At 48.4% G+C, this 13,289-nt stretch overlaps 1 protein-coding gene across 4 annotated transcripts in view; it reads right to left on the reverse strand.

Annotated features, from left to right (window-relative positions):
- rols (rolling pebbles) overlaps window positions 1-13,289 on the reverse strand; it is a 288,673-nt gene that overhangs the window by 259,704 nt on the left and 15,680 nt on the right. For 2 of the 4 annotated variants that reach the window (XM_050179197.1, XM_050179194.1), the window contains exon 1: window positions 2,341-2,582. The exons of the other annotated variants lie outside the window; for them this stretch is intronic. The gene's annotated coding sequence lies outside the window, so the exon portion shown is untranslated. Of the gene's footprint in view, window positions 1-2,340; window positions 2,583-13,289 lie in introns of those variants that run through there. 4 annotated transcript variants of the gene reach the window in all.

Genomic DNA, 13,289 nt, shown 5'->3' on the forward strand with positions numbered 1-13,289 from the left:
AGCCAGCTAAGTATAGATGAATAATATAAAGTGTTTATTTAATCCGCGACATTTTAGCACGTCAGCCAGGAATGTTCTAGGTATTTGCGGCTGCAGCAATGAATCTGTGAGTCTGTGTGAGACGCAGTTTTCTTTTTTTTTTGCATTATTGATTTTCAGAACCACTGGGGCAGGACCTACCCTATCGAAAAAGCCATATAGACCCATATCCAAAGTTCACATACGAACGTGGGGATTGAATATAAACTCCATGTATTTCCATATATAATATGAAACATGTTCCATATCAACACATCGGGATACTATTTAAAAAAAAATGACATATGCTTCCATATATTGTCGGGGCATGTCCGATATAACTATATGAACGTATGGGCATCCACGTGGCGCGATAGGAGGCGGCCCTGCACAGCCACGACCTCGCCTATCGACTGTGGGCCGTCCGACACGCTTAGGAAGCCGCCCGTGTCCAAGGACTCGAGGTCGTCACCTAGGCTAGCGTGCTTACGGCTCCACCCCACCCAAATCGCCGGACATCTTGAATAAAGTTTTCACTCACTCCCGTATTTCCCATGGAGCAATCCCCATATTATAGGTAAAAACAAAGGGGTGTTTATATGGGCTCCCCAATGTTCATATGGGATTACGGATATGGGAGTAATGGGTGTGTTGAATGGGGTGGTGCTCCGTAGATATGTGGTTCCTCCGAAGACCGAGAGATCGGAGAGAGGTACTTTACGATTCACTGATCACTGAAGTGGGTACGGAGTTCCGCCGCTATAAGCACGAGGTCGCGGGTTCGATACCGGCAAGCGTTTCGATAGGGGCCAGATCGCGAAAACGATTGTACACCGGCCTTTAGGAGCACGTCGAAGAACCCCAGGCAGTCGACATTAATTCGGCGCACTCCACTGCACGACGTCTCTCGTTGTCGCAGTGTTATTTAGTGACGTATAGCGGCCCCGTGAATCCATCAGTTGCTTTCTGCCACGTGATAGCAACCTGTGGCAGAGATTCGTCACTCGCTGAGTAGCACTAACGCTTTTTGACAAAGACTGCGTGTGAACACCGTAAATGACAATGGAGTGCATTGGGGTGCGCTAATTGCAGACAATTTAGACGCTCTCTTAAGACAGAGTATTAAATTTGACAATTTGCACTTCCCCTACAGAACGAGTCACCACGATCCATGACGAACGTAACTAAAGAGAAAAAAAAGAAAAAAAGGAAGAGAAGAAAGAAAGAAAGAAAGAAAGAAGGAACGAAAGAGAGAGATAAATAAAGAAAGCAAGTAAAAGAACGAAATATAATTAGATGCTATACGTTGGAATGATATCACGAAATGGCTCTGACAGAGGGCGGTATCGAGCGGCAACTCGTAAAACACGGCTTCCCCAAAAGCGATGACGTATTTAGTGGAAGGAAGAAGATAGTTCACAACCTCGAAAGTGGGTTTGACTGAAGCTGTAGCTGACTGATTGATGGGTTTCAACGGCCCAAAGTAACATCTGTGTTACGAGAGCTGCGGCGAAGGTGGACTCTCGGTTAATTTTTACCAGCTGCGCTGCCTTAACGGTTGGTTAACGCGCGCGCATACGCTGTTGTTGTAGTTCATGCTATGCTCGGTAAACGACACCGTGCTTCGTGCTTTCCATAATTCATGCACGTGATCGCCACGTGATTCAAAAACTATCATATCTGTGCACTTATTTACATTAAAGAAATAATGAAATTGTGATATTACGAGTAGTGTTCAGGCGATGGAGCAAAAACTCGTTGCCTACACGAAGAAACTGCGCGGTTCCTAGTTCGCGGAACGCGCTTACGACGATGCTTATTTGCATAACATGTTTTGGAGAGAGACAGTAGAGCCATCATTTACACTGAACAATACAGTAAAGAGAGCGGCGGCACTTACTGCCTCCATTAGTTTTGTCACCATGTGCCAGTAGAGATATGGCGGAAATAACGGTTCTGCGCGCACTAATCGAGAGCAACGGCAGAGAAAATGACCTGAATAACGAGCCCCAAAATTAAACGCGCAAATGTCAGGCCCGACACGACGTCAGAAATAGTCTTTAAAGGTGGAGTGGCATTAAGAGGAGCAAAACGACTACTCCCACGGACAGAAATACCGAACTCAAGAAACGGAAAAGACACTAAGAACAACGAAAGAACTGCTAGAATCTGCTGAACATTACAAAACGAGTTAAGGAGCCATCGAGGCCGAGTTTAACCACCACTACGCGTGCGCGGTCTTTGAAAGCCGCGCAACGCCAACCACGTAGCGCGAAGCCACGACGACGACGAACACATTTGCAGCGTGGACAAGACACTCACCTTCCTTCCTCCCTGGGTCATGTCAGGTATCCAGAGTGGTAATATCCAAGGGGTCCGAAGAGACGCGCCACATGCCCCGGCGGCGACGGGCGGCACAGCGTGTCTCGGAGCGCACCACGCGATTGTGAAAAACGACGCGTCTCCTTGTTTTCGTTCCGATCGAGCGGTGGAGGGGGGCGCACCTCGGGAGCGTCACACAGCTACATCCACCACGCGATACGACCACCGGCCGAATGAGTGGCTCGTTGCGAGCGCCGCCGCAGGAGGACGCCACTGAGCCGGCCCAGTGGGCGGTTGCGCCCGCGACGCCCACTCGCGGCGGACGGCGCTGCGATGACGTCACGTTTACGTGAAGGTCACGTCACTAGCGCGGCAAGTTTATGTTGTAGTTTCGTAGTCCTCAGCGCGGGCAGGCGCGGGCATCCTGTGGCAGCGCCGTACGAGCAATCCTACTCCTACTCGCCGCCGAAAATGTAGGCGCTTCGCCCCGCTGAAAGCGGTGGGCGGCGCCAAAGATGAATGAGCCAAGCCTGCGTTTCAGCTGCGCGAGAAGGAAATGAGATTGCCCCCCCACCTTCAATCGAGATTTAAAATTACATTTAGACCTGACAAATGCTAACGATTGAATCAAGGCTGGCGCCAAAATTGATGGTCGAACCAACGATCATTCGTGGGAGTCGAACCGACGAACTTTGATGTTAGTTAAGGCGAAGTTAATTAAGCCACAGTTAACTAAGACAGCGTTAAGGCACTCGAGCTCCCGGCCTTTGGTGGGAGAAAACAACTAACAGGAAGTAACAATGCATTTGAACGAGAATGCCGCGTAATTTGATGAATGCCTCGCGAGCACACAGACTTTCACCTTCATACTCTTTAGTGTATGCTAAAGTGACTGCCAACTTTTCATTAGTGCAGGCAGTCAGCTAAGTTTGTGTATTTGACTATTGTAGATTTGAAGATGTTGCTGACGCCTGTGCATTCTCTCGAGGCGCCACACTCATGCCCCCTTTCTTGGCGGACAAAACTTAAACCAGCGGCTACATTTCATAACGATAACTTTCAGTTTACATTTTACAGTGAAGCTGTATATCGCTACCTCACGGCGGCGATGTCCGTCCGCCTATGCGTCGCGTCGACACGAAAAATTTTCGCCTCCAGTTTCTAGCGAATGCTCTGTATACCTCTCAATATAATACAGGTATACTGGAAAAAGTTACGCTAAAATTGGCCGCTAAGTCGACTCTATCATTAGGCCGAGTTTCATTCACTTGTCATAATCAGTTAGTTCACAGTGAAGTTGTAAACGTTACAGAATTCCCGTCTGCTGTCAATACATGGCCGTCTACGGAGGGAGTATGGCTACAGAAAACGGCTATAATTCTTGTTTTATCGAAACTATCCCGAAAAATGTTACATGGAAGTTAGCCACTAAGACGATTCTAACATTACCGCCGAGTTCTATATACTTTCCACAATTTCGTAGTTCACAATCAAGTTGTAGATATCGTGGAATTCATGTCTGTCAATATACATGGGCTTATACGGAAGGGAAACAAGGGAAACGGATAGCCCCATGTTTGTAATATATGTGTGTGGGTGTATATATATATATATATATATATATATATATATATATATATATATATATATATATATATATATATATATATATATATATAGATATATATATATATATATATATATATATAGAGAGAGAGAGAGAGAGAGAGAGACGCGTCGGTTAAGGTACACCACACTACAATTTCGCTGCTCTTCCTTCTTCACAGAGTGGAAGGGCTGAGGAATTCTTTTCTTTTTTTTTTCACCCTTCGTCGCTGCTTCCTACACTCCTGTTATTAACGCGATCGGCTGCTAGGTGCGCATGATAATAATAAATCAATAATGAAAAATGAAGCGGATCGGTAAGAAATAGGGCCCCGTGATAGCCTACCTATGGGTGTAGGCACGTACAGTCGCGGACAGAATAAAATGGACCACGGTATCTCCGAAAACGTTCAATTCCCGAGCAGCCTGTAGCAGTAACCAGTAAAACTGCCCACGACAACGTTGTTAGCATATTCTAGTCGAGGTCCAAAATGCAAATACCAGATTGCGTTGCGAGGTTGCGGAGATATTCAGCTTTTTCTTAGATTTCATGGTCCATAATATTCTGTCCGCGACTGTACCTACCTGCCAACGTATAGACGCAAGCGCTTTCGTTATAAGATACAGGGTGTTCCACGTAACTTCAGCAAAACATTAAAAGTATGCCAATTACACGTAGCTGGGGAGAACCAATGTAATGGTGTTTGCCATCGCTTGGAGATACCCAGACTAATTTTTATCCTACCTAATTAGATAGTCTTAATTGATGAATTATCCTTACAAATATTGTAATTAGATCAAAAGTGTCAATTAGAAAATTGTAGAGGGAAATGAAAAACTCCCGATGCATCTTTCGGTTGCTCAATACGTGCTACTAAAAGTGTTTATCGAAGCGCGGAAGAAGCGCCCGAAAATTGCCGCACGACTGGCCGCTCGAGGCACTTTGCGTGCATTCCTGGACTTCTTTCACGCTCGGGAGAACACTATTATGTAGCACGTATTTAGCAACAGGAAGCTGTATCGGGAGTTTTTCATGCTGCTCTACAATTTTGTCATTGACAATTTTAATCTAATCATAACATTTGATAAGCTGATTGATTAATTAAGATAAATTATCTAATTAGACGAAATGAAAAAGCTCTGAGTATCTCAAAGCAACGGCAAACAACATTACATTGGTTCTGTCCAGCTATGCGGCATTTGCATATTTTACAGCGAAGCTGTATATAGCTGGCCGATTTGTCCGTCCGTCTGTCAGCTCTACGCCGAAAACTCCTCCGGCACAACTTCACGCTCATGCGCTAAAAAAAAGGGGGGGGAGGGAAGAGCGAGAAAGAGAGGCGTGATTGGCTGCGCCAGTGGTGACGTCGTTGCTTTCCGTCGCAACCGAGCGCGCTCGCAGCAGTTTATCTCCAACTCCAAAATGAGGAGGCCACGCGTCGTACGTACTCCTGAGGAGCAAGCAGCTTTCGATCAGCAACGCCGCGAGCAGAACCGGGAACGAGCTCGTGTACGCTGTGCCGCTGCTGCAGCCCGGAAACAAGAACAGGCTCGTGCAGCCGAGCGCAAGCAGCAACTGCGTACCGAGGATGCGACAGCCTACCAAGCCGTCGTTTAGTGAACCGTTGGGATTAACCCAGTGATAAACACTGAGGCCGCACGTTTCAGCTTCGTAGGTTGACCTGTACGGAGTACTTGGGCGGTGACATACTAAAATTTTTGGCTCAAGTTACGTGGGATCGACACCCTGTTTATTTGCCCTTGATCATCATTTCTTGCGACTTCAAGTGCACGCAATCAGCCATACATATAAGTTATACGATATTTTATATTTGCTTTCACGCGCCACTTGCAAACTTTCGCCGCAGGACGTTTCGGTATGTAAACTTAGGTGAACCGCACGTTTACGCACCCTCAACATTGCAAGAAATCAAGAGAGCGAGCGTCATCGAAACTCGCCCGTAACAGCCAATTATAAACCTATCCGTCAATCACCGCCGCTTCACTAACTAGGGCGCCTGTGCCCCTTGAAAGACGGCGACGCGGGTCGCTCGTGAAAGATGCGCTAAGCATACGCCCCGAGCAGTCTCGAAAAAGGCGCAGTGCTTGAAGAGCGATCCGTAAGAATTGCGTCGCAGTGTGACGGAGACGCTTGACTGGGGTGTGCATAATTGCCGGCCACCGATTTGCGCAATAGCATTTAAGGAGTGCCAGCATAGCCAGAGGCGCACACAGCCTGCCGAATTGCTCTCCATTATACTTGGGTAGGACGGCGTGCGTAGGCCAGAAGCAGCGGGTCTCTCTGTCGACGACATTCCCCTCCCCCCCTCTTTTCTTGTCTTCCTTTACTTCTTTTTTTCGGTATTGGATATCCTGACCTTGAACTGCTCTGGTGTGCAGTGGAGTGTGGTCGACGTTCCAGAGCGCACTCTGTCTGCAGCCCGGGAGCGAGCAAATGTGGGGTCGATATTCGAACCGCGACGCCGGTTAGGGTAAGTGCATTTCACCGTGCAGTGAGCGGCTGCCGAATGTGCCGCGATCAATATAAAGAAGTAGGGCTCGCTTTATATGGGATGGTCAATTGAAAGGAGGCACGCTGCTCTTTCTGGGCTTACGTTCCTTTCGCGTCGTTTAACGCGGGGGTCGGCAGAACTGCGTGAGCGGCATACTCCGCGTAGATATTTTTCTTCTGGTGTTCGTCTTTGTTCTTTTTCAGTATGTTGCTTTAGTTCACGCAGCCCGCAATGGGTGCGGAGAGCCGGCGGCTGACGTAGAGTTGGAACCTGGTACTGTTGAGGTAGAGATCACGTTCTGAGTGGGGAAAAGCGGACGTCATTTTACAAAACTAAGTTCAGAGAAAAAGCTGGAGGAACGTCGGCGGCAGTCGGATATCGAAGCCCCGGACGTCGATATTGCAAAAGACCATGATGGGAATCTGAAAGGCAGCATAAGTCCCCTAAGCCCACCAACGATAGAATACATAGTTGGGTGGCGCCCAATTTGCTAACCACAACCAGCCGCGTCTAGATGGCAATCTGCAATGTTCTTAGGGCCATCACATTTGGTGCAGCGGCAGCTTGCAGGTGGCTCCGGTGTTGATCACCGAAGCAAGAACAGCTCCTTTTTTTTTTTCTGTATCTAACATGCGAAAAACCTGCAGAATTTTCGTTCTCAGCATATTTCAGCTTCTTAATAAAGATCACTCTCGCGATGACGACCATCCAGCCAGACACCGTACTGTTAACTTATTTGGCAGGACTACTAGCTTCAGTTCCGAGAACAGGGCAAAATTGTTTTTTCGACTATATTGACTTGGGAGTGCTGTGGCTTTACGTTGTAAGCCATACGCTTGCGTGCTACAGGGAAGGAACAGCAACGTGTATGAGCCGCCTGCCCTTGGCAACACCCTCTGCATTATATGCACAAGTTGCAAAGCTATCGCGAGCGAAATTTTGTGTAAAAGTGATCGTCGCACTTGAATAACGTATCGGACGTTCACGACACCATAGCACCGGTCGTAGCACTTTTAAGTTTTGGACAGTAGATTGTGCAGGCTATTGGCGTCCTCAATATATAAAGCGGAATGGCAGACAGAGAAAGGCAGAACTAAGCAAGAAATCCCAACCAACTGCCTTCCGAAATCTTTCTCTACAGATGTCCCGCGCATCTGTTCTACCAGCCAGAAGCAACTTATTTATCTCGGGGCCAACAGTCCTTCCAGACGACGCACCGTGAAGACAAACCGTCGTAGAGAAGGTGGAAGCCCGACATTTGCCCTGCAATAAACTGGAGACCGATATAAAAAAAAATATAGAAAGGGGCCATGCGTAGCCGTACACACGCACACACGTCATTTTACGGTCTACCCACATGGCTTCATCGACAGTGCAGCGCAGACGACAGCGACTCGCGAAACCATCGTCACCCGGAGCACTGGGAGGAACAAGATAGTCGAGGAAGGGGAAGCGACGGTTCACGGGACCATCAGGTCGCTGCCTCGTGGCAGCAGCAGCAGCAGCAGCAGCAGAAGCGAAAGCGGCGGCAAACAGCAGCTGCCTCCTCCGCGCGTTCACTCACACCGGCGGTCGAGGCCCGGCGGGCACGGCGGCGTCGCCCTCCCACGCACGGCGGCTCTGCGCCGGGGCCATCGGCACGCGCCGCCGGCTGCAGGTTGTTCGCAAGACTCGCCGCAACTCGCTCGCTTGGCCAGGTGCACGCGACGCGCGTGCGGAGAGGAAGTACTTCGCTTCTCACCCGTAATTTCACTGGCTCAGACAAAGCTGCCTACGCCCCAAAGAGAGAGGGAGAAAAGGCATAAGGGAAAGGCAGAGAGGTTAACCAAGCTGAGCCCGGTAGACTACCATGCAGTGGGGAAGGGGGAAAGGGATTGAAAGAGGAAGAGAGAAGTTCGCACTTCGCGCTATTACACCCACAATCGAGCGAACCAAAGTGCTTTGAAAAGCCAGGCGACGAATAGTTTAGAAATCGTGCAGCGCAAATACGGAATGAAGAAAAAAAAAAAGGGACACACCTACCAAAGGCTGGTATAATGAAACGGTTCTATTCCAATGATATTCCTTTCTGGTGTTTCGACAGTGGTCCGAGCGGCGCATCGCCCACGTTGTTGCCGGGATCGACCGATTGGGAACGGTAGATGATACGAAATGAATAAAATTGATTGAAAGAAATCTTTACATTACACCAGCCCCAGTTACTAAGTCTTACTAAGCCTTACTAAGTCGCGTGCATGCGTGCATGGGCGGTTTTACCAGTACAAGGCCTAGAGAAGAGGATTGCTACTTTGGAAACAACATGCATCCTATCTCACATTGTTGTTCGCTGTAAACCTGGACTTAGATGAAACGAATTTATTTAATATCAATTTAAAACACCCACAAGAATATTGCTTGATTTATTGAATTGTCTCTTTATTACAGATCGTGTGCTCTATAGCGCAATAATCTTATTCTAAATAACGTTTTTCAGCGTGCTTTGCTTGCTGCTAGGTGAACCTATGCCTGTGCAACGTCGCAAATAGAAATTGAGGTCCCCTTGGGCATAAAGCGACGCTGCTTTTTTTGGCCCCGGAAGCGTCGCTTTTGTGTTCCTACCCTCCTATTGACACGTTTCCCTTATATTTATTGCGTGACATTACAAATATACTTTGCCGCATTGTACAGCCTGTAATGTTCGTGACGCTGCTTATAAAATCAGTTTAACTAACGGCGGAGGCTTTTTCCTGAAAATTATTTCAGAACACATTTGCGAGGAAATTTCAGGCTTTTGCACGGTTCCTGCAAACGTGAGAAAACCGTGTCCCATTCCCGTCGTTTGTGAATAACAAACAACGGGCATTGCGACTGCAAGAAAAATTTATTGGGAGCACTGAGGACGCAAATTTCTGGTCAAGATCTGATAATAATGTGCCAATTATTCGTCCAAGTAGGAAGAATCATCTCTGTATAGCTTCAGTGGTTTCTTCAACCGACACTGAAAACTTAGGTCTCAGGTTATAAAATCCATCACTGCAGTCGTATGTGCTGACAGGACCTAAAAACCAACGCACATATGCACGCATATACAAACGTGAAATTTTCAATAGTCACGTTCATTCGAAGCTGGCTGCTAACGCGCAAATCAAGAGCGAGTCGCTTCGACCTGACGAGCGCCTTATTGCGGAATGTGTAAGACAACCATGTAAAAACCAACACAACGCCCTCAAACAGCAATAAAAATCTAATAAACTTTCAAGTTTATCTTCACGACGGCGTAGTGAAAAGGCCGGGATTCTCATCTGTAGGGATTACAGCGTCGTTGCAGGGAATTCAAGGGTGATCCACGCTATTTTTCATCAGTATTAGGAGAAGCCGAAGCCGGTTCTTATTAAGCCGAGTATAGCTCTAACAGAATGCGCTTTTTCCGGAGACGTCCGCTCCTCTCGAGCGCTAAGCTTTTTAGATCCCTTCAGACGCCAGCAGAGCACGCTGACTTTCGTTTAGCCACCGTAGTTTCGTGGTTGGTCCACGGCGGGGCTGAGTCGTCTTCAAATTCGAGGCGTGGCGCGCCCGTCCTTATCACGTCGCAGCCACGAGAGGTCGCTCCGGAGAAATGGCCGGCCTGGCCGCCTTTCGCTATACTCCAATTTCACTCTCACCGTCACAGGGTTTGATCCTGGTGGACGACAACTCCTGCCGGCCAATCGGCGACTGTGCCAATCGGCAAGCGACATATTCTTTAGTTGCGGCAGAAGAACACGACCAAAACGATCGAAGACGCCGCCGCCGCCGCCTTTTGTTCGTTTTCTTTTTTCCCCCGCCGGTTGTAATCACCGCCGCATCGGCCGATGCGTGGGCCGTGGGCGGCCCCTCGCACTGGCGTGGCCAGGTCATTTTCGAGTCGGGAGCGCCGACCTCCGGCCTCCGCTCGATCTGACGACGACAAAAGGTCGTCCCCCTTCTTGTCTCGGAGAGATCGGTGCGCGTTCGAACGGATTGCTGCCTACTTCCGCCGTGAACGCGTGCACCTTCTCACTGTTCACGTATGTTGCGCATTTCAGGGACAGGTCATTTTTCTTTCTTTGTTTTCGGTCTCTTCTCTTTTTGTGATTGCAAAAGACAGACACAGAGACCACGCTCTGGCACTTTTGTTTAGGTTTTTGTACAGCGCGCACGCGAGTTGTCTGAACACCTGGCTTTTCTTTTTTTCGTTTTTCCATGAAAACCTGGCTAAGGTTTTCCACTTTATCAGCTGAGAAGCGTGTGTTATGCTGTGTTATAAAGAATGCGTTTGCAGATATTGCGGAAATAGAGCATGTAGGCGCGCCTTCAATCTCGTGGAACAAGGAGTGTTATCCGATAATCGTAATATAATGGTGTTTATACTATACTCTGAATAATTGTAAGAGAACTACCGCACATAGCGTTTTCTTTTGTGTTCGTAAACATAATTCGGCGTTGATAGCTAAGCTATCAGCGATACTTAGTGATTATGAGCCAGAATCCTGGGACGTCATCTGCCTTTATAACAACTCGCGCTCGAGCTTTAATGGCGGGATGCTCAAATTTCGCTGCATTCGTCATGCTACACAGAGCTCACACCATAGTCATGTTAACCTACCATAGTCATGTTGACTATATCTACAGCAGTTTCTTTTAGCGTCTGCAGTCGCTATAGCATCCGTACACAGCGGTTATAAATCTCGCTCGTAAATAAGCCGCCTCTAATGTACTGACAACGATGCGGCACTTTAAGCGCACGGCAGGTTGCGTAGCCCCTGTGTCAAAGCAAACTTACACACAAAACCCAAAACTAAATAAATGCAAAATGAGGGAGTCCAAATGAAGAAGCAGAAACAATTTCCCGTTCTCGATTTCGCCGCAGACAGCCACGGAGCTCACTCTTGAGAAATAGCAGCAGCCGTCGTCGCAGTGCTTTTTCGACAGTGCCTCGTGGACCGTTTTGAGAGAAAGCTTTCTCGGGTGGCCGTGCGGGGACCAGCCATCATCGCACGCGACGCGCCACCGTTTTCTCAGGTCCCAGCGGCCTAATAGAAGAAAACAAACAGAAACAAACAAACAAAAAAGCAAGGCTAGCGTGGTAAAAGCCAGGAAGGAATGGTATACGTCGTGCGTGTGTGCTTGTGCGTGCCTGGATGGGTGGCTGGCGCTTTAGAGAGTCGCTCCGGAACATCAGGGTAGCGGAGCTCTCGCCTCCATAGAGACGTGCGTACCCGAGTAAGTAAGTACAGCTCGTTCCGGAAAGGTGGGCCAAATTACAGAGGCTGCCGTACCTTCTTTTACCTTCTTTTTCTCTCTCTCTCTCACTCGAAGCGCCCATCATTAGGCCTCCGCAGCTCGCTGCGCGCGGGGCGCGCTTGGCCGAGGCACCCAAGATAACAAATTCCCGTCGGGGAGGAGGGAAACAAAAGTCGCCCGTCCTAAGCCGCCAAACAGAGTAAACCCACGTGGAAACAAAACCGAGCAGCGGTGGGGCCACAGCGCCGATGTTGTAGAGAGGAATGGAAAGTGGGATCAAAACTCGTTAGCCGCCGTGTGGAGCAATTTCGTCAGTGGCGCCCGGCATGAAGCAACGGCTACGTCTGGACTCTCCACGAGGCAGCGGCGAAGAGCGCGCGCGTCGTCCTCTGTGGCCTGTTCTCTCCCCTTCTTTCGCTCGTCGTTGTTCCGGCTGCTTCGTGTTGTTGGGACGACGGGGCGAGAAACGGGAAAACGAGAGCACGACCGGCACCGCAGCGAGCAAAGAACAACGGTTTATTCTTAATTTTTTTTTTTTTGGCGATGCCCTTCCCGTCTAGAGGCCAAGGTGCCGCTGCGTTGCCGTGTTTTCACGTCTACGGCGAGCGTGCATATAGCCTGGTCGAGCCAGCATGCAGAGCGCCAAAGTGAAACAACAACAACAACAACAACAACAACGACGACGACGACGACGACGACGGCGACGACGACGCATTCTATACTGGCGCATTCTATACTGCAAGCACGACCCGATTGGGTCGGCCTCGATATGAAGGCTCCGCTTGATGCCCTGATGACGTCTGAATTCGCGCGTTCCACCGGAACAAGGAAATAACAAATTACCACAGACGTGCGAAAGCGGAAAGTACGCATAACCTGCAATTTCGGCACCCAATTCGAGCTAATTTCGGAATTGGTGTTGATGGCGTCAAATTTGACCTAGTTAAGGCATTGTCTTAACGTCTCTGTTCCGTGGCAAGCAGAAGGTTTGATAGGTCACAGTTTCACCGTCATTTGCAAATGCATTTTAGCCTAACATTAAAGCTGTGAACCTAAGGCTAACTGTAATTAATATAGCGAAGCAACCCGCAACATTTCTTCCGGGAATATGGCAGGAAACACTTGCTGTAAAGGCGCGTGGTTGCTATTGCTACTCGCATTACGCGATAAGTACCTGTTATTATTGGCTGGTAGAAAATGTGTAACCCAATCGGCACTGTAACTGAAAGATACCCACGTTATTACGCTGACGATGACCAACAACCTAAACATAATGATTCACAATTAAAGACGACTTTACGGTCATTTCTACTCTGGTTATTGACGTATAAAAATGGGAAGTCTCCAAAAAACCCAGTCTCAAAAAATAAATTTGACAAACGTGCTTCTATTATAGTCAGCAAGGACTCCTTCGCAGCTTTTGTTAATCGGATATTTCTCGATATTGTAGAATGACATACTACTCCGATCGACTAGCACTCCTGCACTGTATCATGCCCTCCCCGAATCATTAGGTTGAGCTCAATTTACTTGGGTCGAATCTGCCTGAAAAATGTTTGCAGACAGCCGTAGTGGCTTGGATGCGGTGTG

Source organism: Dermacentor andersoni, chromosome 5 (genome assembly GCF_023375885.2).
Source record: "Dermacentor andersoni chromosome 5, qqDerAnde1_hic_scaffold, whole genome shotgun sequence".
Taxonomy (NCBI): domain Eukaryota; kingdom Metazoa; phylum Arthropoda; class Arachnida; order Ixodida; family Ixodidae; genus Dermacentor; species Dermacentor andersoni.